A 24864-nucleotide genomic window follows, 5' to 3' on the forward strand; every position below is an offset into this window, starting at 1 on the left:
TACACACTTTTGACAGGACGTTGTTACTCTGGGTTAGGTTATGTCAACCTTTAAAAATCTTATATTTATCAGAAATACTTGAACATTACAATCATGGTATACAGTACCCGTAATTTGATGAATAAGACATATGTGCAACACTTAGATATCTTAATAGCCGAAACGTTTCGGCTACGCATCAGGCGAATCAGTCGAATATAAAGGCGTCACTTTAGCTGGACACACGTTTGGCACCGTTGTGACTGAATAGAATCAAGAAGCATTCAGATGTGCACGGGAATCACTGGTGGTGAGGCCTGAGAGTGGTTCATATCGTGGGTGTCTCACCAAGTAGAGGGAAGGCAGGAACCTCCGTGTGAGGATGGAACCGTAAACCTTACTGGAATGTGTGAGGGTTGCTTCCTCACTGTCGTAGCTGAGGACAAGTATGCAACTCATGTTTATGCTTCAACCACGCTATTACAACAACAACAGCAACAACAACAATAATAATAATAGTAATAATAATAATAATAATCGTTTGTGTATGAATGCATTTGAATTAGGGTTTGTGGTAGTAATGGCTGGGGTCTGAAGATGCTAATAGTGGTGCTGATCTACTTCGTACCCACCTGACGCAGGTGTGTTGCTTCCTGGTGGGAGAGAGGGGGAAGAGATGGAGGGGATCTAATAGGAGGGAGAGGGTAGGCGGTGAATATACTGGAGTTGGAGAAGTGATGAAGGTGAGAAGCAAATTAATGTAGCTTCATGAGTTGTGTTTATAACACTTGTGTATTAACATGTCTAGGTGAAGAACATTACAAGCCTCGTAAAGAGTTGTAGCCTGTGGCCTGTGTACTCACCTAGTTGAGGTTGCAGGAGTCGAGTCCAAGCTCCTGGCCCCGAAAAGATTTATGCCAACAGCATTTGGTATTCCCAGGCAGTCACCCATCCAAGTACTAACCAAACCCAACGTTTCTTAACTTCGCTGATCGGAGGAGAAGCGGTGCATTCAACATGGTATGTGTGTGTGTGTGTGTGTGTGTGTGTGTGTGTGTGTGTGTGTGTGTGTGTGTGTGTGTGTGTGTGTGTGTTTACCAAGTGGACGGTCTGTGGTCCAGGTCCAGCTCCAGCTCTTCAACCCACATCTTAGCATTCAGTCGCCCGGTATATTGTTTCTCAGACTCCTGGCCTCTATCTTGCCTACCTTTGAATCCATATACGGGATTTGCTTCCACAACCTCTTCATCCAGCTCATTTCACTTAATGGTAATACTGACCATGTAAAAGTTTTTTAGAGGTCACTGAATCAAAACCTCGTACAAGCGTCAGGTCTACTAGCCTGTAATGGCTACATAGGCTTGCTTGGCGGCTGGCATCAACAGTGTGCTTGATCAGACAGTCAACAAGGTAGAAGAACCCTTGAAGCCGATAACAGGTATGTGCTTCCTAACGTCTTTTTGATTCACCTGAGATTTCTTTTTCCATCTGTTAAAACTGGTTTGATCCTCATTGGCAGATACTCTTAGTAAAGTGTATTCTGTGATTATATCTCTTCAGCGTAAGGAAGTTTTAGATATTTTAGCTATCTGGGAGCAGGCTGCTAGAAAAGTCCTTAAACTATATTCAGTATGGGTATGTGCTGGACTAAGTATGGGTTCTACGCCGGTGCCATATACTTGAAGATTGAGCTGACATACCTGGTGCACAGCATTTTCAGTGATGCGTTTAGTCTCTGAGACGTAGTTTTTTATATTTTCCAGTCAGTCTAATGTAAGAATTAGGGTGCTCATGTTGCCATGGCGGCTCGTCTTCGTCTTTGGCATCTAGGTCCACGTGACTACTGCTCTTCGCATCCCACTCTTATACCTATTCCCTTGTAGTATTGTGGCTGTAAATTTTTGGATATAAGAACATAAGAACATAAGAACGAAGGAACACTGCAGAAGGCCTACTGGCCCATGCGAGGCAGGTCCAAGTCTCCTACCAGCTTAAGCCAATGCACCCAACCTAGTCAGGTCAGGTCACATTGACTTAAGGGAGGAACACGGCAACCGACCTGGTAGCACAAGCTATCAGGTCCAACTCACACCCACCCACATCCACTCATGTATTTATCCAACCTATTTTTAAAGCTACACAACGTTCTGGCCTCTATAACTGTACTCGGGAGTTTGTTCCACTCATCCACAACTCTATTACCAAACCAGTACTTTCCTATATCCTTCCTGAATCTGAATTTTTCCAACTTAAAACCATTGCTGCGAGTCCTGTCTAGGCTAGATATTTTCAGCACACTATTTACATCCCCTTTATTTATTCCTGTCTTCCATTTATACACCTCAATCATATCCCCCCTAATTCTACGTCTTTCTAGAGAGTGCAGATTCAGGGCCCTTAGTCTATCCTCATAGGGAAGGTTTCTGATACATGGGATCAACTTTGTCATCCTCCTTTGTACATTTTCCAGAGAATTTATATCCATTCTGTAATACGGTGACCAAAACTGTGCAGCATAATCTAAATGAGGCCTAACCAAGGATGTATAGAGTTGAAGAACAACCTGAGGACTCCTATTATTTATGCTTCTTGATATGAAGCCAAGGATTCTATTAGCTTTATTGTGAACACTTATGCACTGTTGTCTTGGTTTCAGATTACTGCTAACCAGAACTCCTAAATCTTTTTCGCAATCCGTAATATTAAGATCTACATTATTTAGTTTATATGTGGCATGGTTATTGTCCTGTCCAACATTTAGAACTTTGCATTTGTCTATATTAAACTGCATCTGCCACTTCTCCGACCACTGCATCAGTCTATTCAAATCTTCCTGGAGTGCTCGAATGTCCTCGTCAGAATGAATTCGACGGCCTATTTTGGTGTCATCGGCAAACTTGCCGATGTCGCTCTTTATGCCCTCATCTATGTCGTTTATGTAGATTGTGAACAGCAGGGGGCCCAACACTGACCCCTGTGGAACACTGCTCGTGACGCTTCCCCACTCTGATTTCTCCCCATTTATGCAAACTCTCTGCTGCCTATTTGTCAACCATGCCTCTATCCAGGAAAAAATTTCTCCTCCTATTCCATGTGCCTTAATTTTCCTCAATAGTCTCTGATGTGGGACCCTGTCAAAAGCCTTACTGAAGTCCATATACACAATATCATATTCATTACCATGATCTACCTCCTCAAATACCTTAGTGAAAAAAGTTAATAAATTCGTAAGGCAGGAACGCCCCTTTGTAAAACCATGCTGAGATTTGTGAGGGAAAAGTTCAATAGATAGGAGTAGCAATATAGTAACGATAGTTTCATTGCCGGCTACTAGTTAAGGTAGGGTAAGTCAATCTCCCGTTTTTCCCACCTTTTCTCCCCCTCCCTGAAAGTGATAGTTTGACTGCCGGCTGCTTGTTAACGTAGGGTCAGTCTAGCTCCCGCTATCCCTTCCCCTCCCTCTTCCACCCCCCCCTCGAAAGGTGACGTGTGGGGCTCTGGTCAAACAGTAAATCACTCGACTCACAGCTCCCAACACTACTGTAAGTACATGCTTGCCTTGTATTTTAGTGGATTTATTGGTTAAAAGCTTCACTTTTGACCAATAATAAATTTAGTCCTTTCAGTCTTGCTCTAGGTTGACTGTTGTAATAATCACCACGTCTTTTGAATATTGTACACTACCATGGAGAGTGATGATTATTTAAGCAGTGGGTAACCTGTCTATCTTTCCAGCTTGGATGTCAGTGAGGGTCACCTGGCAATCAACGAGCAGAACAGGAGAAGGACTAACGTCCAGAGACTTCTCCAGGTTGTATTGAAGTACCTGTGCACCTGTATGAAATTGCAGGACATAACCCCACATCATTGCAGCGGTAAAAAACCTGCTTTCCTGTCATCGGGATATTATACTCACGGCGATAATCTGTGAAGAACTAGCCAGTGGTGGTCACCAACACCTGCAACCCCCCCCCCCATCATCAGCAACGGCTACGATTTCAACAACAGTGTCACCAACACCAGACACCCACGTTTTATATACATTTAAATTAGCGTTGAATTCAGTTATCATTTATATTTTTCATTTTTCATTTTCTTTAATGTAGGATTAATGTTTCATATTTAAGTGTTTTACATTTTATATTTTCTATATAATAAAGTGTTTATGTTTGTCTGTTATTATTTCTTTTTCTATTCACTAATTTTCCTGAGGAGGAGCCAGCCTGAGTAATACTGACTGAAGTTGTTACAGGGCTGAGGAAGCCTTCACAAGATTCGTTGATTAATTTATGCTTTTCAAGGTGGCTACGAACTGCCTCGGCAATTATTGATTCCATAAATTTTCCCACTATGGAGGTTAGGCTTATTGGTCTATAGTTCGAAGCTAAGGACCTGTCACCTGTTTTGAAAATAGGTATCACATTTGCCATTTTCCACTTATCTGGCACCATGCCAGTTTGTAGTGATATGTTGAAAAGATTAGCCAAAGGTGTGCTAAGCTCCTCTTTACATTCCTTTAGAACCCTTGCATACAGTTCATCAGGGCCTGGGGATTTGTTAGGTTTTAATTTATCTATTTGCCTAAGGACCATGTCACTTGTGACCCTAATCGTGCACAGTTTATTATCGTCCTGTTCTACATAATTTATCATTACTGGAATATCGCTGGTATCCTCATGTGTAAAAACTGAGAGGAAGTATGTATTATAAATTCTACACATTTCCTTATCACTGTCAGTGAGCTGACCCGAGGAACTTTTGAGTGGGCCTATCTTGTCCCTGATCTTACTTCTGTATACCTGAAAGAATCCTTTTGGGTTAGTCTTCGATTCTCTTGCAACTTTAACCTCATAATCTCTTTGCTTTTCTAATTCCCTTTTTTATTTCTCTCTTTAACTGAATATATCGATTTCTTAATTGCCTCTCCTCTTTTGATTTGCCTATATATGCCTCTCTTTTGACCAATCAGATATTTTAATCTATTGTTCATCCATTTAGGATCATTTTTCTGTTTATTGATATGTTTGATTCGATGCGGGTTCCATGCTGGCGCTGATTGCTATAGGAGGATCCTGACTCATATTCTATATGTCCTAAATGAAACTTCATTTGGGTTTCATAAAGCACTTCTTAAATTAAGTAGTCTTGCATATCTCGCAGAAGTTATATAATTTATTATATACTTTTGTAGATGAATGGTTCAGAGAACCGACATGTTGATAAATTAGACACATGTGCAACTCTTGGGTATCTTTATTGAGGAAACGTTTCCTCAATAAAGATACCGAAGAGTTGCACATGTGTCTTAATTTATCAACATGTCGGTTCTCTGAACCATTCATCTACAAATCTGTCAGACACTGCAACTTCATGGGATCTTAATACTTAGGAATTCTTCGCTTGCCTAATTCTTGGGCACGACCTACTTCCACATTGAACAAATGTGACACGACCTATGACTGCTGCACCTCTCCTGCCATACGGTTTATAAGCTGCTTCTCCGCTGATATGCCGTATTCTATTCAAGATTGATGGACTGAACACATCGCCTCAAGGTTGAGGGACTGATTACCTCATTCTCCTCCTGTTCTTCTAGTTTCTCCTACGTATGGACTGATGAAGCCACTGTGTGGCGAAACGTTTCCTCAATGAAGATACCCAAGAGTTGCACATGTGTCTAATTTATTATTATATACTTATAGTGATATGCTTGGAGAAATGCTTCCAGATCCCTCTCCTTGTGCATTGGCTGCAGCATCTCTCCTACCAGGTTGTATTCCGTGCACGGTCTTCTCACTGCCCTACCTCTTATTTTAAATATTTTGCACATATCTTTACCATCTTGATCATATTTGCTGCCTATTCAAGTCTCTTTGGAGTTTCTTCCTGTTGTCTCCAGTTATCCTCCTTAATTTCACATCATCAGCTGATAGTGATACATATGATTCAGTATCCTCTAGCAAGTCGTTTAATATCTTAGGAACAACAAGGGACCCAGCACTGGTGTTTGAGGCACTTCCCTCGTCCACTCTGACACCACCTTCCTTATCATTACTCTCTACCTTTTATTCACTAAATATTCCAGTATCTACTTGAATACCTTCCCTGCTACCCAGCCTGCTCTTCCAGTTTGTAAAGAAGCTTTCTGTGTGTAATTACCTATTTGAGTTTGCGGAGGGGATGAGCTGAAGCACTTGGTCCCGCCTCTTAATTTTCAATGGTTGGACACCTTTATGGAGTTCCCTTCTGCTGTCTCATTACTTAGCACATTTAAGAAATACTTTCTGATATCACTGTGGTTAATTCAAGTATGTAAATACCAACGATGCCCTTTATACTGGTTGTTTGTTGGTAACCGTCTTTTCATTATCTACCCTGTGTGTTCACTCTAATATTTTGCAGTATATGTGGTGATCATGTACTCTTGTTTTCTCCTTCAGTGAGATTAGGCGTAGTTCTCGTATTCTTTCTTCCTAGTTCATTTCCCTTAGCTCAGGTAATAAGTCTTGATGTTACCCTTTGAAGTTTTAAGTTTTACTTTATCTTACTGCATATTGAAGAATGACTCTCCTGTATGAGATATAAAGTTTTTTTTTAAAGTCTTCCTCTATTCTGATTATTACAATCATAACTAAGCCCTAAACCTGTAAGGGTCATACAGCGCTGCCCTTTATTTCTGAAAATCGCTCGTCTTGGCCCGTGCTACTGATGTTATTGTGTTTAGTAGTACCAAATGAGATTTTATTGGGGTAATAAGTATTCTTAGGCCTTTACTGCCACGTCTTTGAACATGTATAAGTTTTGGGAAGGTTGCCACGTCTTTGAACATGTATAAGTGTTGGGAAAGTTAAGAACATAAGAACAAAAGACAGAAGGAACACTGTAATAGGCCTACTGACCCATGCGGAGCAGGTCCATGTCCCCTACCCCGGATAAGACCAATGACCCACCCCCCCAGGAATAGCCCAAAGACCCACCCAGTCTGGTCACCTCCACTCAAGGATGGAGCACTGCACCAGACCCAGCAGCACAAGCCATCAGGTCCACTCATGTATTTGTCCAACCTATTTTTAAAACTACACAACGTTTTAGCCTGAATAACTGTACTCGGGAGTTTGTTCCACTCATCCACAACTCTGTTGCCAAACCAGTGCTTTCCTATATCCTTCCTGAATCTGATTTTTTCCAACTTGAAACCATTGCTGCGAGTCCTGTCTTGGCTGGAAATTTTCAGCATGATATTTACATCCCCTTTATTCCTGTTTTCTATTTATACACCTCGATCATATCCCCCCTAATTCTACGCCTTTCGAGAGAGTGCAGATTCAGGGCCCTCAGTCTATCCTCATAGGGAAGATTTCTGATACATGGGATCGTCTTTGTCATCCTCCTCTGTACGTTTTCCAGAGCATTTATATCCATTCTGTAATACGGTGACCAGAACTGAGCAGCATAGTCTAAATGAGGCCTAACCAAGGATATATAGAGTTGAAGAACAACCTGAGGACTTCTATTATTTATACTTCTAGATATGAAGCCAAGAATTCTGTTAGCTTTATTGCGAACACTAATGCACTGTTGTCTTGGTTTTACATTACTGCTAACCAGAACTCCTAAATCCTTTTCGCAATCAGTAGTATTAAGATCTACATTATTTAGTTTATATGTGGCATGGTTATTTAACTGTCCAACATTTAGAACTTTGCATTTGTCAATATTAAACTGCATCTGCCACTTCTCCGACCATTGCATCAGTCTATTCAAATCATCCTGGAGTGCTCTAGTGTCCTCATTAGAATGAATTGGACGGCCTATTTTGGTGTCATCAGCAAATTTGCTTATGTCGCTATTTATTCCCTCATCTATGTCGTTTATGTAAATTGTGAACAACAACGGGCCCAACACTGACCCCTGAGGAACACCGCTTGTTACATGCCTCCATTCTGATTTCCCCATTTATGCAAACTCTCTGCTGTCTATTTGTCAGCCATGCCTCTACCCAGGAAAAAAATTATCCTCCTATTCCGTGTGCCCTAAGTTTCCTCAATAGCCTCTGGTGTGGAACTCTATCGAAAGCCTTACTGAAGTCCATATACACAATATCATATTCATTACCATGATCTACCTCCTCAAACACCTTAGTGAAAAAGTTAGTAAATTTGTAAGACAGGAATGCCCCTTTGTAAAATTGTGTTGAGATTCACTAATCAATCTGTGCCTGTCAAGATGGCTACGAATTGCTTCGGCAATTATTGATTCCATAAATTTTCCCACTATGGAGGTAAGGCTTATTGGTCTATAGTTCGAAGCCAAGGACCTGTCACCTGCCCTGTAAATAGGTATTACATTTGCCATTTTCCACTTATCAGGCACTATGCCAGTTTGTAGTGATATGTTAAAAAGATTAGCCAAAGATATGCTAAGTTCCTCTTTACATTCCTTTAACACCCTTGCAAACAGTTCATCAGGGCCTGGGGATTTGTTAGGTTTTAGTTTCTCTATTTGTCTGAGGACCATGTCACTAGTTACCACAATCGTACATAGTTTATTATCATCCTGTTCTACATAATCTATTATTTCAGGAATATCGCTAGTATTTTCCTGGGTGAAAACTGAGAGGAAGTAGGTATTGAGAATTTCACACATATCCTTATCGCTGTCAGTGATCTGACCAGAGTTACTCTTATGTGGGCCAATCTTGTCCCTAATCTTACTTCTGTATACCTGAAAGAACCCTTTTGGGTTAGTCTTTGAATCCCTTGCGACCTTAGCCTCATAATCCCTTTTTGCTTTTCTTATTCCTTTCTTTATTTCTCTCTTTAATTGAATATATCGATTTCTTAACTGCCCATCCCCTCTTTTAATACGCCTATATATGCCTCTGTTTTGACCAATGATATGTTTTAATCCATTGTTCATCCATTTGGGATCATTTTTGTTAGATCTAATTTCCCTACTCGGAACAAAAGTTGTCTGGGCAGCTAGAACTATGCTCTGAAAAACGTCATATTGGCAACCAAGATCACCTACCTGACCCATAGTCAGGACATCCCAATTTAGCCCACCCAGGTAATTTTTCAATCCCATGAAGTCGGCCAACCGAAAATCTGGGACAGAGATTTGATTGCAGTTATCTGAGTAATTCCATGATATATTGAAACTAAGTGATTTGTGATCACTTTCCCCAAGCTCATCATTAACCTCAAGATTATTAATTAGTGAATCTTTGTTGGCAAGAACCAAGTCAAGCAGATTGTTTCCTCTAGTTGGTTCTGTCACAACCTGTTCTAAAAAGCAATCCTGAACCGTATCAAGAAAGTCACTAGACTCAAGATTTCCTGTCATATTGTTCCAATCATTTTGTCTAAAGTTAAAATCTCCCATTATCACAACATATTCTTATCTAGATGCCTTAATGAATTTCATCCCATAACAGCTTACTGCCCTCCCTATCAAGGTTTGGGGCCTATAAATCACACCCAAAATTAATTTGTCACATCCCTCGAGAAACTGTAGCCAGATTCTGTGTTCGATATTTCTAATCTTATATCATGTCTAAGACAACAATTTAAATTTTCTCTGACATATATCGCCACACCACCACCCTTCCTGTTGACCCTATCAGTGTGGAATAGTTTATAACCCTGTATGTTGCATTCAGAAGGCATTTCTCTATCTTTCAGATTGAACCAGGTCTCTGTTATACCAATAATATCTATATTACCTACACTTGCAAGTAATCTTAGCTCATCTATCATATTTCTTAGACTCCTACTATTAGTATAGTAAACCTTAAGGGAGCTAGTCACTCGTTGCCCTCTACTATCTCTCTTTGATTGTTAATCAGTTGATTTGCCATTACTAGCAACTTTATTTTGAATATTGTCTTTTAAACATATCCCTGAGGTATCCAGGTAATAACTGCTGTTTTTAACCCTAATGCTGCAGCCTGATTGTTTCCCACAAACACCCATACCTCTATAATTCATCAGTTTAAATTCCTAGACAAGTCATCAATTACCCTCTCAATTGAATTGGCTAATGCAACCACTCCATCCCCAGAGAGATGAACCCCATCCCTTGCATACATATCACGTATGCCAAAGAATAGGTCCCAGTTATCAATGAATGGGATTGCAAGTTCCTTGCAGTACCTGTCTAGCCAGCAATTTATACCATTTGCCCTAGATATCCATTCATTGCCCACTCCCTTTCTAGGCAAGATGCTACATATGACTGGGATCCCTCCCTTAGACCTAACTACTTCTATGGCTGACCTGTACTTGTCCAACAGCTCCTGTCTCCTGCCCTTCCCAATGTCATTTCCCCCAGCACTAAGACAGATAATGGGCTTGTTCCCATTACCTGCCATAATATTGTCCAACCTGCTGACTATGTCACCAACACCAGCTCCAGGAAGACACACTCTCTGTCTGACCTTTCTGTCTCTGTTACAAAATGCACGGTCCATATATCTTACCTGAGAATCGCCTACTATTAAAATATTCTTACCTTGATTAGCAGGGGAATCAGTGGTACCTTCAACCTCACTAACTGAAGTACACTCATCTTGGAGAAGAGAGAATCGATTTCCTACCTTCACATCTTCTCTGTTAACTCTCCTCATCTTCCGTCTTCCTGAACTGTGAACAACTTGCCACTTAAAGCAGCTGCCACTATCACTGCTGGTGACCCTTCCTTACCAGCTAAATCCTTCTCACACTCACTCCCAAACTCATCCATGCGAAGCTTCAGCCTCCTATTTTCCTCCTGAAGAAGTAGAATCTCCTTCTTCAACACTTGAACCTGATATTCTAAAACACTACAACAAGCCATGATGCTTGGTAACAGCCCACGCTAACTCCCAAGAGCTTAGGCAGGTATGACCGCAGGTGACCACTGACCTCAGCGTACTTTGAACATGTACAAGTGTTGGGAAAGTTACCACGTCTTTGAACATGTACAGGTGTTGGGAAAGTTGCCACGTCTTTGAACATGTACAGGTGTTGGGAAGGTTAAGCACAGTGTTCTGTACTTATCATATATATATATTCGTAAATCTAACAGGTACAGGGAAGCAGTTTTGATAAGTAATATTTCCAGATAATACTTATGCTGATTGTTGAAGCCATCAGCTAGGATTGCCAGTGTGAGGTCTGGCCGCAGGGGTTAACATCCCTGACTCATCAACTGATAGTGGTCGTAGTTGTTAGCCTGGTTTTTGGTGCACTGAGAAACGAACAAGTCACATGGATGAGCAAGTAATTCCTAAGTACCATTCCTTAGTGCTCGATGGTGATGGCGGTGGCTTAGCCGGTAGGTTCATTGTCAGTGGGCTGACTCATTGGTTCCTTGATTGGCTGGTGTTATTTTCATTTGATAATTGGTTTATTTCTTGGTTAGTAATTCTTGGGTTAAATGGTTGATTCATTGGTTAGTCATTTTGGTTTCTTTCTTAATTGATTAGATTATTACCTGGTAGCTTGGTGGGTTGTTTAGTTTTTTGTTGGGTTAATTGGTTGGTTGAAGAGGGGGTATTGGGGGGGGAGATCAGGTATTAACTCCCGTGCTTGATGTAGATGAACTCTGACTTATATGTTAAGCATAATGCTCAGAGAATATTTCTGTTGAATGTAGAGGAAGTTCAGTGTTTGTGGTGCCGTAAACATGGTGGCGAAGTTACTGGTACCCCGCCTTCCTTAACATTATATTGTGACCTTCCTGCTGGTGCTTGCACTTCGCTCTGACTTTTATAGCTTTCTTCAACGTGACTGTGACAGGAATGAAAAATTTGAAAGCGAGAGGTGTGATTGAGTCTGGTTCCAGTGTCCTTGATATATGTTGATGTTAGATCCGTACGAAATGTAAGATGATTCAAAGATTTTTTCTTTTATATTGTGCAATTTATCGTGTGGGTGATATTGGCAGATTCCAATTGGGTGTTGTCATTAAGAAATTGAACATGTTTGAAAACTGCAGAGTTTATTGATTGTATTTAACAGAGTACCATGTGTTCGCGAGACTGCAATCTTTACAGGGAATTTTTATACCCATGATATCTTAGGAACTAGACTTTTTGAAAATAATAGTGATTCTATTTTTGTTAGGGTAATGAGATGTACATTTAGTAATTTGTTCACTAAGTTATCAGTATTCCTGTGATAATGAATAAGCAGTAAGTTGGTAAACAACCAGCCTAGGAACTGCTACCGTCCTGTCATATAAATTTTAAACAATAACTTGTTCAACGTTTTGCACTCTTGCAGGATTCCTGGTTTTCTCTCATGAACATGTATGATGGCAGGTTAATCTTTCAAACTTCTACTTTCATTCTGTATACACTTGCTTTCATGTACGTTTCTTAAAATTTTTAGTCCTATAATAATAATGCTAAAAGAACATTGGGATGAATAAAATGCCAAGCGTATCGCCAGAGATATACAGGAACCGCATAACGTCGGCCTTCTATGATATACATTAGGCTAATCATTGAGTACGCAGCCCCAGCATGGAACCTACATCTCGTTAAGCACGTGGAAAAATTCGAAGAGGTCCAAAGATTTGCTAGTTTAAAAACCTAGAGGAATGCGTTATATGGATGAAGGTTAAGAAAATGAAGCTGACAACCTTGGCGGGGAGATTGATAGAGCAGATAGGGACAGACTGAATTAAGAGGACCAGGATCAAGGAGACTCGGGTGGAAGCTGAAGACACAGATGAGCCATAGGGATGTAAGGAAATACTGTATATAATTTGTCTCAGAGTGGTTGAAAAGTGGAATGACTTGGTTGAGGCAGTGGTAAAGGCAAACTCATTACACAGCTTCAAGAATGGATATTAAAGGTCCAAGAGGGCACAAATCAATGATGCCGATCAGAGTAGTTTAGGTGGTGGTGCCAGGAGTTAAGTCTCCACACCTGCAGACACAGATTGGTGAATACAACTTGATGAATATGCGCACGCGCACACACACACACACACACACACACACACACACACACACACACACACACACACACACACACACACACACACACACACACACAAATATGTAAATATACAATCCTCGGGGAGAAGAATCGTGGTGGTAAACTGAGTCTCCTGCATTTTTAATGTGTGATGTGTGTATTTTTAGAGCGACACCTCCCACTCCCTGTGCTGTGTGTACCTCACTGTTGTGCGTACCTCACTGTTGTGTGTACCTCACTGTTGTGTGTACCTCACTGTTGTGTGTACCTCACTGTTGTGTATACCTCATTGTTGTGTGTACCTCACTGTTGTGTGTATCTCACTGTTGTGTGTACCTCACTGTTGTGTGTACCTCACTGTTGTGCGTACCTCACTGTTGTGTATACCTCATTGTTGTGTGTACCTCACTGTTGTGTGTATCTCACTGTTGTGTGTACCTCACTGTTGTGTATACCTCATTGTTGTGTACCTCACTGTTGTGTGTATCTCACTGTTGTGTGTACCTCACTGTTGTGTATACCTCATTGTTGTGTGTACCTCACTGTTGTGTGTATCTCACTGTTGTGTACCTCACTGTTGTGTGTACCTCACTGTTGTGCGTACCTCACTGTTGTGTATACCTCATTGTTGTGTGTACCTCACTGTTGTGTGTATCTCACTTGTGTGTACCTCACTGTTGTGCTTACCTCACTGTTGTGTGTACCTCACTGTTGTGTGTACCTCACTGTTGTGTATACCTCATTGTTGTGTGTACCTCACTGTTGTGTGTATCTCACTGTTGTGTGTACCTCACTGTTGTGTGTACCTCATTGTTGTGTGTACCTCACTGTTGTGTGTACCTCACTGTTGTGTGTACCTCACTGTTGTGTGTACCTCACTGTTGTGTGTACCTCACTGTTGTGTGTACCTCACTGTTGTGTGTACCTCACTGTTGTGTGTACCTCATTGTTGTGTGTACCTCACTGTTGTGTGTACCTCACTGTGTATACTTCATTGTTGTGTGTACCTCACTGTTGTGTGTACCTCACTGTTGTGTGTACCTCTTTGTTGTGTGTACCTCACTGTTGTGTGTACCTCACTGTTGTGTGTACCTCACTGTTGTGTATACCTCATTGTTGTGTGTACCTCACTGTTGTGTGTACCTCACTGTTGTGTATACCTCATTGTTGTGTGTACCTCGCTGTTGTGTGTATCTCACTGTTGTGTGTACCTTAGTGTTGTGTGTACCTTAGTGTTGTGTGTACCTTAGTGTTGTGTGTACCTTAGTGTTGTGTGTACCTTAGTGTTGTGTGTACCTTAGTGTTGTGTGTACCTTAGTGTTGTGTGTACCTTAGTGTTGTGTGTACCTTAGTGTTGTGTGTACCTCACCTCACTGTTGTGTATACCTCATTGTTGTGTGTACCTCACTGTTGTGTGTACCTCATTGTCGTGTGTACCTCACTGTGTTGCTTGTACTTCAGTGTTGCTTGTACTTCACAGTGTTGCTTGTACTTCACTGTGTTGCTTGTACTTCACTGTGTTGCTTGTACTTCACAGTGTTGCTTGTACTTCACAGTGTTGCTTGTACTTCACTGTGTTGCTTGTACTTCACAGTGTTGCTTGTACTTCACTGTGTTGCTTGTACTTCACAGTGTTGCTTGTACTTCACTGTGTTGCTTGTACTTCACAGTGTTGCTTGTACTTCACTGTGTTGCTTGTACTTCACAGTGTTGCTTGTACTTCACAGTGTTGCTTGTACTTCACAGTGTTGCTTGTACTTCACAGTGTTGCTTGTTCTTCTCTGTGTTGCTTGTACTTCACAGTGTTGCTTGTACTTCACAGTGTTGCTTGTACTTCACAGTGTTGCTTGTTCTTCTCTGTGTTGCTTGTACTTCACAGTGTTGCTTGTACTTCACAGTGTTGCTTGTACTTCACAGTGTTGCTTGTACTTCACAGTGTTGCTTGTACTTCACAGTGTTGCTTGTTCTTCTCTGTGTTGCTTGTACTTCACAGTGTTGCTTGTAATTCACTGTGTTGCTTGTACTTTACAGTGTTGCTTGTACTTCAGTGTTGCTTGTTCTTCTCTGTGTTGCTTGTACTTCACAGTGTTTCTTGTACTTCACAGTGTTGCCTGTACTTCACAGTGTTGCTTGTTCTTCTCTGTGTTGCTTGTACTTCACTGTGTTGCTTGTACTTCACAGTGTTGCTTGTACTTCACAGTGTTGCTTGTACTTCACAGTGTTGCTTGTTCTTCACAGTGTTGCCTGTACTTCACAGTGTTGCTTGTTCTTCACAGTGTTGCTTGTACTACAGTGTTGCTTGTACTTCACAGTGTTGCTTGTACTTCACAGTGTTGCCTGTACTTCACAGTGGTGCTTGTACTTCAGTGTTGCTTGTACTTCACAGTGTTGCTTGTACTTCACAGTGTTGCCTGTACTTCACAGTGTTGCTTGTTCTTCACAGTGTTGCCTGTACTTCACAGTGTTGCTTGTTCTTCTCTGTGTTGCATTTAGCTTTTTTTTGGGGGGGTTCAAATTTTTCAAAAAAATTTCACATGACTTTGATATATATTTCTTAAAGATAGACGAGAGACTGATGCTTTTATTGTGGCAGCTTATAATTATATGAGTCATTAATGAGGGAGCGGCACGACACGACACAGCAAAGCACGACACGGAAGGCACGACACGACATGCCACGACACAGCATGCCACGACACAGCACGACACGGAAGGCACGACAAGACATGCCACGACACGGAAGGCATGACACGACACAGCACGACACGACAAAATGTGGTTGAGCTACACGGTCTCGTCACCACGCGTTGCATTGAGATGTTTGGGGATATTTTCATGGGGAAGCACTCACTAAACCTGTAGGGGTGAGAGCGCCTGGGGAAGGAGAGTTAGACAACAAGGGCAAGATGCCTTACCCTATAGTTAGTGAGAAAAACACAAATGTAGTAGAGATCTATATTTGTACAATGTTGCACCCATCACAGGGCTTTATCGAGTGGTTAATGAAGGTAGGGAGGCATCATCATCACTTCTAATCGAAACTGATGATAATTTACCATTTTTCTGACTATTTCCTGCTTGATGATTAAGACACGTGTGCAGCTGTTAGGTATCTATTCGGAAACTTTTCGCCTACACAGTAGGCTTCTGTAGTCAAGTACAGAAGAGTAAGCAGAAGCAGTAGAGATGTGAAGACGATGTAATCAGTCCATCAGTCCACTAAAATTAATATATTTTGACTATGTGAAACGTTGAGAAAATGAAGGAGGACTCCACTGCATCTGTTTTGTTGTCCCTTGAATGAGAGAGAAAATACATCCAAGAAAGAGGAAGATAGCTCCATTTCCTGGAGATCAAGAGCCCTTCACCGTCAAAGCACCTGGTCCCGAGGTGCAGTTTCCTTCAAACCAGCTATAACAAAATACCTTCCAGAGCCGAGAAATGTGAAAGGTATACGAGAAAATGGAAATTGAAAAGATTTTTTCCTCCATCTTATGAGTAAGTTTCCTAAAAAATATGAACATAAGAATGGAGGGACACTGCAGCAGACTTACTGACCCAGACTAGGTAGGTTCTTGCACTAGCTGCCCCTGTTCACCTAGCAGTAAATAGGTAGGGGAGAGTTAGTAGACGGCTGGGGCTGCGTCTCGTGTGATATTTGGGTTCTGTATGTTACGTTATGCGTTTCTGACGATTTTGTCGGTCATATTGGACGTTATGCACCATTGACAGCAACGGGCACATGTCGTGCATGCCAAATTTCTCTCATTTTTTCTTAGTCTCTGCGACTGACTGACTGATGTTGTAGTGGCCAGGCTTAGGCTTGGTTACAAGTACTTCTGACAGTTTGGGATACACACAGATGATGATGAAAGCAAAGGCAAAGTATGTGGCCAACCCTATGGTCAATATCTTCAACACTATATGGTTAATTGTCCACTTATTGAGGAATATAGAGATAGTATAATAACTGTGTGACATGTCAAGATATCTTATTAATGAAAATAGGATACCAGTTATATTAAGCAAATTTCCTAAATTTGCTTGTAACAGATATGTGAACTATAGATATAATTCCAGTTGTACTCCTGTTAACCCTTTTGGAGCCTAGTTCCTAGGCCTTTTGTGTATCCATGTGTTCTTGCGCTACCGTTCACAGGATGGATAAGGGGTGCACAATAAACTAGCTACTTCGGTGGCAAAATCTAAACTCTTTGATGGTTAGTGCTGGTGTTGCTACGTGTAGTAATGGGCAAGATGATAAGACAAGTCTAACGTTATACAAGTTCATCAAGGATTTTGTAAGATTCTGTAAGATTTCTGGCCCGAGACTAAAAGACCAAGAGTTATCAGACACATTCCTCTTGATGCTACTGAAGTACTCTTGACCCAAATGTTTGAAGCTATTTTCTCTTTCCTCGGATCAAACCCGAATACCTCCCCAAGGCGCTATATAATAAGGAGGTGGAGGAGGAAAAGACGAAGAAGCAACAACAGAAGAAGAAAGTCTGTGTAACGAAAGTAATACTTTTCATAAATTTTGTTAAAAATGTGAAGTTTCATTTGTTAATGAGTTTTGTGGTAACACTGTATCATCACGTCACAAGTGGGTTATAAGTATAGCTTAAGGTGGTTGGTTACCTGGAGTCGTTTCCGGAGGTCACCGCCCCCACGGCTCGGTCCTAGACCTGTGTCAGCATAGCGCAAGCGCCGTAAGGCTGGGCAGGGTCGAGTCAGGCCGGTTACCCCAGAGGGAAGTAGACACGAGTAAGATGCAGACTGTAGGCTGAGCTTCAACACTTATTTACTCAATATATCACTCTGTATAACAGCCTGCTACGTGTTTCAATCACCTTCACTCCATCTAAGAACCGGACACCTGTCCTCCTGGTTGCTGGCTTTATCGATCAAACTGTTGGTGTTCGCCGCTAGCAGCCAAACATATACACTTCATCCTGGGTGATCAGGAGCTGATCTTCAGAATCTGTCGAATTCCCTCTTGAAGAAAGCCAAGAATTTGTTGGTGATCCCCTTGGTGCATAAATGGAGGGTATTGAAGAGTCTCGTGTTCACTTCTGGTTATTTCGGTGGGAAGGTTTGGCACCAATTCCTCCAGTATCTTCCAGGTGTAGCTTATGTATCTTTCTCGCCTACATACTAAGGAGTATATTTCAAGAGACTTTAAAAATGCGTTAAACCTTCACATCAATGAGTTACAAGTGTAACTTAAGGGCTTCTCAAATCTGCACACTGCTATAACATACTGGAGTGAGAGATACGGGAGGAGGTGCAAAATAAACCCAGTGAAAAGCAGGGGTGCAGTGGGCATGATAAGGGAACACCGTATCAAATCCGTGATCCCAGACTAACATCTTACCAGAAGATATCAGAAACACTATTGGATCAAGTGTAGACGTCTTTAAGAGGAAACTTGACAAGGCTCTTCACCAGGTGCCAGATCAACCAGGCTGTGAAGAATATAGTATACGAGTCAGCAGACCACCAGCAGCAACAGCCTGGTTGACTCGGCACGCATGAGACGAACCTAGCCCATGGCCGGGCTCTGGGAGTAGAAGAACTCTGAACCCATCAAAGGTATATCATACATAAAAGAGGAAACCAGAAGCATGACTGTTTCTGTAATCACAAATAGATAATGATATATCAGTTCACTCAACTCTCTCATCTGTTTTAATATTCTTCGTGTCCTGAATTTATGAGCCAATATTCAAGCTGTTGTTTTTAAACCACAAACTGTGAGTTATGACAAGCACATAAGTGTTGTAATTTTTTTTGTGAGTGACAGGTTGAAAATCAAGCTGAAGCTGCTACAATGTTCAAGCTGGGAAGCACGAGAATTCAAAGACAGTATTGCCACTTAGTTGCTAAAGAATAAGGTAGACAACATAACTAATATTTCCCTCAGGTGCCTTGATGCCGGTGAGGGGATCATGATCCAAGGAAGGGGACTTAACCTTCCCTTCCTTGGATCGAACTTAAATACCTCACATTTTGTAGGCGTTGTAAAAATGCATTTAAGGGGCACGTAAGTTTCCCCTTCTTCTAATAACATATTTATGAGTGAATATTCAAGGTATTGTCATCAAATATTTGTTAAGTTATACCATGAATTAAGGAAAGATCCTGGACTTCACCTTACGAAACAGACAAAGCAAATGTAATAGTAATTATGGACAAGGTAGATTATAGGGGAAAAATGAACATGTTATTAGAAGACCGGGGAACTTACGTGCTTCTTAAAGAGCAATAAGAGGAGCAAGCTGAATATATATAAGTGGTAAAAACTTTAGTTATAATGAGTTGAATAACAATATCCGGAATAGTAGGCTGGAGATAGAGGCAGTGTTCCTTGAGAGGAAAGTGCTTGTAAGAAAGTATCATACATCGTTGATTATAATGAAGAGTAGACAGCTAGTTAGTATCAACACTGATCCTGAGGAGAAGTGGTGTGGTGATGCACACAAAATGTGGAAAAAGACATGTACAGTTCAGGACATTTATTATATTAAACTTTTCGCCATAAGTGACTGAAGAAGTCACTCGTGGCGAAACGTTTGCTATAATAAATGTCCTGAACTAAATAAGAGTCTTTTTCTACATTCATGATGTTGAAGGTGTTCTCCAGATATTTGCTAGTGAGTTACATCCAGCAAGTGGCGGCACTGGATCAGCACTTATTGTACCTGGAAAATAAAAGTTTGCCATATAGAGTTAGGATTGGAGAATCTAAATGAGTCTGGGACTGGAAAGTTTGCATAAGTTCGAGATTGTAGCGCTGTAACGACTGACGAGACGTGCTTCACTTCCGCTAGGTGATGAGCAGTGGTGATGAGCAGTGGTGATGAGCAGCAGTGATGAGCAGTAGTGATGAGCAGCGGTGATGAGCAGTGGTGATGAGCAGCGGTGATGAGCAGTGGTGATGAGCAGCGGTGATGAGCAGTGGTGATGAGCAGTGGTGATGAGCACTGGTGATCAGCGGTGATGAGCAGTGGTGATGAGCATGGTGTTGAGCAGTGGTAATGAGCAGTGATGATGAGCAGTGGTGAGAGTGTTCGGCTCACAACTATAGCTTTCTCGGCTTCGAACCCCGGGCTGGGAAATGTATGGGCAAGATTTTTTACTCATTTGCTCACCTAGCAGTATAAACAAAAATAAGTACGTATCGAGGGTCGCATCAAGAGGAAAATTACAGTATAAATGTCGCTGTAAGTATTCAAGTGCTGGGCAAGAGGTATCCATGCAGTGCACATGTATATGATAATCTAGATATTTGTGTATACCTGAATAAACTTGCTTACACATTATGATAGTAAGAGTGCCAGCTGTGCAAGGATGCAGGGAGTTAAGGCTAATTCTATACCAGATTTGATCTAATTCTATACCAAATTTGATCTAAATACAATGAGATGAGAATGCGGACGTTGTTTCGGAAGCCTCACGTAAGTTACACATTGACAGAATGATTCCAGTCATTATGTTGTGAGTTCACTATTAAGCTTCCAAGAACCTGACAGTATTAATTCCTTACCTAAACAAGTATTTCCTGACATGGGTCTTAAGTTAAATGACTGTAGCCTTCCGCTAGCTTACCCATCCATTCCGTAATTAATTTAAAACTGCAATTTAATGAGTTGTGTATTAAAAAATAATAGTAAATATATTTTAACATGGAAGAAATCACAAAAAACGTGGCTGCAAATATGAAAATAATACCACAGGGAAAATAAAAAAATAAAATCTTATCGCTTTCATTTGCTTATACACACATCTTCAGAGGAATAGCAATTCCTCTGAAGATGTGTGTGTAAGCACATGAAAGCCATCAGGTTTTATTTCCTATCTTCACTGTGGTATTATCATAATTTAGCGTTGTTAAATAGAAAATTAAAACCTAGCAGAATAAAATAAGCAGTTGAGTTTTAAAGGGGGTAGAAGACTGTAAGAGATACTGTATGTTGTCTGTCAGAAAGAAATGTTTGTAAATATGTGCACAGAGAAATTACGATGATGATTACACTACCAGAGGATGTCACTGCCAGACTAAGACAAGGTTCCAAGTTATTATATTCACCGGAGAATGGAAGATAATTAAGTTTGATCCAAGGAAGAGGAGGGTGGTTCCAAAACGCCAAAAGCTATAAGTATCTTTGGCAGTTCAGCTTGTTTAAAAATGTGTATCGCATGAAATATAATGTAGACACACAAGGTTGCAAGCTGGAACACGGAGTTTACCTGGACAGTGTCCCGGGGGTCAACGCCCCGGCGGCCCAGTCTTTGACCAGGCCTCCCGTCAACGCCCTTGCGGCTTAGTCTTTGACCAGTCCTCCCGTCAACGCCCTTGCGGCTTAGTCTTTGACCAGTCCTCCCGTCAACGCCCTTGCGGCTTAGTCTTTGACCAGTCCTCACGTCAACGCCCTTGCGGCCCAGTCTTTGACCAGTCCTCCCGTCAACGCCCTTGCGGCTTAGTCTTTGACCAGTCCTCCCGTCAACGCCCTTGCGGCCCAGTCTTTGACCAGGCCTCCCGTCTACGCCCCTGCGGCTCAGTCTTTGACCAGTCCTCCCGTCAACACCCTTGCGGCCCAGTCTTTGACCAGTCCTCCCGTCAACGCCCCTGCGACCCAGTCTTTAACCAGTCCTCCTGTCAACGCCCCTGCGGTCCAGTCTTTGACCAGTCCTCCCGTCAACGCCCCTGCGACCCAGTCTTTGACCAGTCCCGTCAATGCCCCTGCGACCCAGTCTTTGACCAGTCCTCCTGTCAACGCCCCTGAGGTCCAGTCTTTGACCAGTCCTCCCGTCAACGCCCCTGCGACCCAGTCTTTGACCAGTCCTCCCGTCAACGCCCCTGCGACCCAGTCTTTGACCAGTCCTCCCGTCAACGCCCCTGCGACCCAGTCTTTGACCAGTCCCGTCAATGCCCCTGCGACCCAGTCTTTGACCAGTCCTCCTGTCAACGCCCCTGCAACCCAGTCTTTGACCAGTCCCGTCAATGCCCCTGCGACCCAGTCTTTGATCGGTCCTCCCGTCAACGCCCCTGCGACCCAGTCTTTGACCAGTCCCGTCAATGCCCCTGCGACCCAGTCTTTGACCAGTCCCGTCAACGCCCCTGCGACCCAGTCTTTGACCAGTCCCGTCAATGCCCCTGCGACCCAGTCTTTGACCAGTCCCGTCAACGCCCCTGGGACCCAGTCTTTGACCAGTCCCGTCAATGCCCCTGCGACCCAGTCTTTGACCAGTCCCGTCAATGCCCCTGCGACCCAGTCTTTGACCAGTCCCGTCAATGCCCCTGCGACCCAGTCTTTGACCAGTCCCGTCAATGCCCCTGCGACCCAGTCTTTGACCAGTCCCGTCAATGCCCCTGCGACCCAGTCTTTGACCAGTCCCGTCAATGCCCCTGCGACCCAGTCTTTGACCAGTCCCGTCAATGCCCCTGCGACCCAGTCTTTGACCAGTCCCGTCAACGCCCCTGCGACCCAGTCTTTGACCAGTCCCGTCAATGCCCCTGCGACCCAGTCTTTGACCAGTCCTCCGAAAAATTCCACCATTTTGAGCTCAGTGTAAACAAATGCAGCAATAAATAAAGCATCAGTTCATTTTTATTAAGTTTCCAGACAATGCTGAGAGAGTATCAACAGATCCATCGACCAGATATCAATTAAATGTCTCAGCTCTGTAATTTACAAAATTATAACTTCATCATAAGTCTAATAATTATTAGACTGAATTGGTAGAGTACTAATTTGGGAAATTATAGAGAGGTTAACAGAATTATTATAATGACTCTGTTAACCTCTACAGGATGAGTTGTGAATGTATAGTGAACTACTGCTAACAAGGTGAACTGTGTGTGTACAGTGAACTATTGCTAACAAGGTGAACTGTGTGTGTACAGTGAACTATTGTTAACAAGGTGAACTGTGTGTGTACAGTGAACTACTGCTCATAAGATGAAATGTTGGTGCACAGTGAACCACTGCTCACAGGATGAACTGTGGGTGCATAACTACTGCTCACAGGATGAGCTGTGGGTGCACAGTGAACTACTGCTCACAAGATGAACTGTGGGTGCACAGTGAACTACTTCTCACAGGATGAACTGTGGGTGTACAGTGAACTACTGCTCACAGGATGAGCTGTGGGCGTACAGTGAACTACTTCTCACAGGATGAACTGTGGGTGCACAACTACTGCTCACAGGATGAGCTGTGGGTGCACACCTACTGCTCACAGGATGAGCTGTGGGTGCACACCTACTGCTCACAGGATGAGCTGTGGGTGTACAGTGAACTACTTCTCACAGGATGAACTGTGGGTGCACAACTACTGCTCACAGGATGAGCTGTGGGTGCACACCTACTGCTCACAGGATGAGCTGTGGGTGTACAGTGAACTACTGCTCACAGGATGAGCTGTGGGTTTACAGTGAACTACTGCTCACAGGATGAGCTGTGGGTGTACAGTGAACTACTGCTCACAGGATGAGCTGTGGGTGTACAGTGAACTACTGCTCACAGGATGAGCTGTGGGTGTACAGTGAACTAGTGCTCACAGGATGAGCTGTGTGTGTACAGTGAACTACTGCTCACAGGATGAACTGTGGGTGCACAGTGAACTACTGCTCACAGGATGAGCTGTGGGTGCACAACTACTGCTCACAGGATGAGCTGTGGGTGCACAACTACTGCTCACAGGATGAGCTGTGGGTGCACAACTATTGCTCCAGGATGAGCTGTGGGTGCACAACTACTGCTCACAGGATGAGCTGTGGGTGCACAACTATTGCTCCAGGATGAGCTGTGGGTGCACAACTACTGCTCACAGGATGAGCTGTGGGTGCACAATTGACTAGCTATTCTTGGTGGCTATAAATCATTTAAAATGGGGTGAGCCAACCTTGCCTGGAGTTACCAATGAGGTTTACGTCAATACCCAGTTACTTTGCCTGCCCCCTCAACTCTGGGCATAACTCACATGGCTTAGAGTTAGCTTCAGCAAGCAGCAGTCAGATTTAAATAGATACTTCACGGGAATAACTAACGGTTCAGAGTGGTTGAATTAATTATAAATTATGATTTTTTTCGAAATACAGTTTTAACTGTATCAAATATACCATAAACTAGTGTAAATTGTGCCATAGAGAAATTCGAATGAAAAATAATTTTACGTAGTAGTAGTAGTGGTAACAGGGAATTAGGAAAGTAGAGATGGAGCAAGTTCATGCGAGTGCCTGACCTGTGCGTGTGTAGATTCGTGGTGCGGTACCGGTGGGAGTGGAGGTGCCCTGGCCAGGGCAGCGGGAGAGTTGAGGGTCCTGGTGGCCAGCTGCAGCAGCAGCAGCAGCCGCCACTACCACCAGCCCAAGCCAGCCAGCCAGCCAGTCAGTCGGTGTATGAGCCAGTCGCTGCCTCGCTCTCGTGTGTGTGGTGTGTCTCTTGTTGCTCCAGCACCCGTTGTCACCTCCCCTCCCCAAGTGATTGCTCTCCCACACGTCAGCCTCAGTGGGCTCTCAAGTGCCATTACCCCATGAAAATACCATAGTCTGTGTATAGGAAAAAGTTGAAAGGGGCAGGCTACACTGTATACATCACTGCGGCTTTGTGGGAAACCTTCATTGTGCGGTAGTAGTGATTTGTGGTTTGAGATAACGATATCATTAAAGCATATTATCTCTCATATCTGTTAATGTTTACCCACGATAAGAAATCAACAAATTATTTCAAACAACAGTATGCTTCTTTGACTTAGGAGAACTACTACTGTTTTACCTTTGCCGCGACACTGTACATGATCTGTCTGATCACGTCGACTTCATTAATGTGGATGATACTGTTGACCATCATCTAGCAGAAGTGAAAATACTTCCCACTGGTAGTGAAGGAGAACTGTCAGGTGAGCTTCA

General features: G+C 42.6%; 1 pseudogene; it reads right to left on the reverse strand.

Moving 5' to 3' along the window:
* Positions 1 to 894: 894 nt before the first annotated feature.
* Positions 895 to 1013, reverse strand: LOC128695728 (5S ribosomal RNA; annotated as a pseudogene).
* Positions 1014 to 24864: the final 23851 nt, after the last annotated feature.

This window comes from Cherax quadricarinatus, chromosome 42 (genome assembly GCF_038502225.1).
Source record: "Cherax quadricarinatus isolate ZL_2023a chromosome 42, ASM3850222v1, whole genome shotgun sequence".
In the NCBI taxonomy this organism is placed as follows: Eukaryota; Metazoa; Arthropoda; class Malacostraca; order Decapoda; family Parastacidae; genus Cherax; species Cherax quadricarinatus.